Raw genomic sequence first — 3859 nt, forward strand, 5'->3', positions numbered from 1 at the left:
GATTGATGTATATTTTCTTGTGTATGTTTGCAATAGTGATATAGCCTTCGACATCACACAGCTAGCCCACAAGCCACCACAATCAATGCTCATGGAGGCAACTGATAAACGATCATCAATAAATTGCATTAGGAAATCTTCTGCACCAGACCTCTTTAAAGGGTTGAAAAGCAAAGATGTTACTGTGGGTACTAAGGTTCACCTGTCCCAAGCCATCGTATTGTCAAGGGCCTTATATGCATGTGAAAGTTGGATATTGCATGAGGAAGACTGAAGGAGAATCGAAGCATTTGAACTAATGTGTTGGTGAAGGATATTGAAAGTACCACCGACTGACAAAAGAACAAACAGGTCTGTCATGGAAGAAGTATAGGAAGCTCCGTAGAGGCAAAGATGGTGAGATGCCTTCTCACAGACTTTGAACATGACATAAGGAGAGACCAATCCCTGAAGAAGGAAATAGATGACCTCATCGTCTCTAGTGAGGCCGGTGGTGGGTTTGAAATTGCCCTTCTGGTTATCAGCCCATCACTTAACTCACTGGGCCCCCAGATTCCTTGCTCTGTTCATTAAAAACAAACAAACAAAAAATCTAAACTCACTGCCATGTGTCAATGCCAATTCTAGTGATTCTGTAAGACAGGGTGTAATCCCCCCTGTGGTTTTCTGAGACTCTAACTCTTCAAGGAAGTAGAAAGCCTTGTCTTTCTCTCACAGAGCAGCTGATGGTTTGAACCCAACACCTAACCATGTCACCAGGGTGCCTTGTGGTAGTGGGAACAAAAATGGCTCAGTTCATAGCAAACTGCAATTGCCTTAAGAATGCAGTAGTTTTTACATTTCTCTGATGATATCAATTAGCTCTTCTATTGCCGATAATGGTATTGTTTACATTTTATATTTTCTTAATTGGCAAATGTTATTGTCCCAGGTCTTCAAGTTAAAGGAACAAAATCCTTTGAGTTTGTGTCCTGTCCTCGCCACTGGTGTTCTGTTTGAGCCCATTGTTGCAGCCAGTGTGTCAATCTATCTCCTTGAGGGGCTTCCTTTTATTTTTCGGTTGAATCTCTACTCCAAGAATGTTAGCAAATATAATTAATGTCATTAATTGGTTTGTGGTTTGATTAGCTTCTTAAAAAATTATTTCTCTCTTTGCATTTTTTTCCTCTGGCCTCAGTTGTTTTACTTGCCTAAGGCTTTCCCATTGGTTTGGTTTTTTTCTCACAAGCCTGAAGTTCCTGGCTTCTCTATTCAAATAGATGAATGAAAAGCTAAATAAAGGCCTTAATTTAGTAAAAGCAGCCCCCCCCCTTTTATTAATCATTTTATTGGGAGCTCTTACAAATATTACAACAATCCATGATTCAATTAGATCAGCAGAATTGTACAACTGCTGCCATCATCAGTTTCAAAACATTTTCTTTCTTCTTGAATTTTTTTACATCAGCATCCTTTTATTCCCTCTCCCCCCAGGAACCCTTATTGTTAATATATGCATATACATATAGATAGATAGATCGCAGTATCTTATATCATCCAATGTGTCGGCTCACCTACAATTCTCTTATTCTTTCTCCTCGAGTAGGGTTATACCGTCATCATTGCAATCCGCTCCCCCTTCCTCCCCTTCTCCCCCTCTTCCTATACCCTCAGGGAATCATTACTCCTGTTACTGTTTCTGAAGTGTTATCTATCTTGGCTTTCATGCATGGAACGAACTAAATTATACAAATGAACATATGCAGGTCTAAAAAGATTAATGAGGTAAAGCAAAGACCATGGTAGTAAGGGGAGAAAATATGAAAGAACTTGTGGCTAGTTATGTGTTTCATCAGTGCTCTACCACACCCTGGATTTGTCTTCCCTTCCATGTGGCTCTTCTGTGAGGGACTGTTGAATTATCTTACAGGTGGGTTTTGGGTCTCCACTCTGTGAACGCTCCTTCACGTCGATTTGATTGTTTGTTTTTGAACTTCTGATACCAAGCAGAAGTAAGAGCAGTTGGAGTGGGCTCTTTCTTCAGTTGTTTGTTTCTCCAAGAAGCCTTTCCCTGTCCAGAACTACTGCCAGCAGCTCCTGTGGAAGAGGACGGATTCTGGACAGGAAAGCAGTCTTGCAGGGCTTCCTGCGAGCAGAGAACCCACAGGCTGGCACGGAAAGCCCAGTGCAACTTATTCTGGGGGTGAAGATGCATTTTACATCTGTTTAATTATTTTCCCTCTGAGTCTATTAAAGAGATTCAGAGTTTCTTCCATGTGTCCCCTGCTTCTCCTAGGCCTCAGCAGGATCACTGGAGCCTGCTAGGAGCTGAGTGCTTGCTATCTAGACGGAGGTGTTCTGGCTGTTAGCCTTAGGGCCAAAGTCTCAGCTGCCAAACTGTTGACAGAGGTCACAGGGAAAGAGACCAGCTGTCCCAGGCAGCCACTGAATCCAGCTCTTCAATGAATCCACCGATGATTACCCCACAATCTAATCCTTTCCTGCTCATTGTGTTTGTTGACTTGAGCCAGAGCTTCTCAGGGGCTCCCTGGAGGAGACACTTACTTGCTCCTGTCTTAGGCCTCAGTCTGTAGTCTCCTCAGCACTTTCCCAACAGTCCATCCATCTGCTTGCTTCTGTCTTCCAGAAATTCCATATTCCTACTTCTGATTCTATTCACTTAAAGGAGTGCTTTCTATTATTTTGATGGAAACAGGGGATGTAACAGAGGTAAATGCATGCACTTAACCCAACTTGTGTCAGGGTGTAGTATAGCACCATTGCAACATACAACTTTCCTCTAGTTCTTAAATGATTCCTCCTTCCCTCCCCCCCTCAATATCATGACCCCAATTCTACCTTACAAATCCAGCTAGACCAGAGCAAGTACATGGGTACAGATAAGAGCTGGAAACACAGGGAATCCAGGACCTTTAAACCCCTCAGAACCCATATTGAGAGTAGGGATACCAAGAGGGGAAGGGGAAGGAGGGGAAGAAAAGAGGGAACCGATCACAATGATCTAAAAAGAACCCCCTTCCAGGGGGATGGACAACAGAAAAATGGGTGAAGGGAGATATCAGTCAGTGTACGACATGAAATAATAATAATAATCTACAAATTACCAAGGGTTCATGAGGGAGAGGGAGGAAATGAGGAGCTGATACCAAGGGTTCAAGTAGAAAGAAAATGAGGATGGCAACAAATGTACAAATGTGCTTGATACAATGGATGGATGGATTGTGATAAGAATTGTACGAGCCCCCAATAAAATGATTTTTTTAAAAGATTACAGTCTAGGAAAGCCTGTAGGGGCAGTTCTGTTCTTGTCACATAGTGTTCCTATGAGTTGGAATTGACTCAATTGCACAAAGCGATAACATGCAGTTACCTGTATATTATGTGTATATATACACATATATATGTTTGAAAAGCAAATGCAATAAACACAAAACTGCCTCAGAGTAATTTCAAATTCACAATGAAAATTGAAGGGTATCTGGGGCTAAATCTTTATGGGAACAGGGAGTCTCATTTTTTTCTTGTTGCTGACCTCAGCAGCCCAGCAAGGCCACACGCATGTGCGCTCACAGCCACGATCCCAGGGCTCCATTCACTAGATAGAGCCGAGCCTGCAGCTGATCCTTGGGGGACAGGGGATCCATGTACATTATTAGACTAAAACCTCTAGGTTTTCCTTGGTTTCATTTTCCCCCCCTCCAGTGTATGCTTATTTAAAGAAAATTTAAATGCCCCACAATGTCAGAATTACAGTCTGAAACAACCAAATAAAATTTGTGACACACATGAATTACTTTACAGAATCATTTGTCCATGAAAAGGAGGACCTGATCACTGTTGTTAGCACTTTCTCAATTTC

The sequence above is a fragment of the Echinops telfairi genome, unplaced genomic scaffold, assembly GCF_000313985.2.
Source record: "Echinops telfairi isolate 266 unplaced genomic scaffold, ASM31398v2 ScPeMD7_7421;HRSCAF=8459, whole genome shotgun sequence".
Taxonomy (NCBI): Eukaryota; Metazoa; Chordata; class Mammalia; order Afrosoricida; family Tenrecidae; genus Echinops; species Echinops telfairi.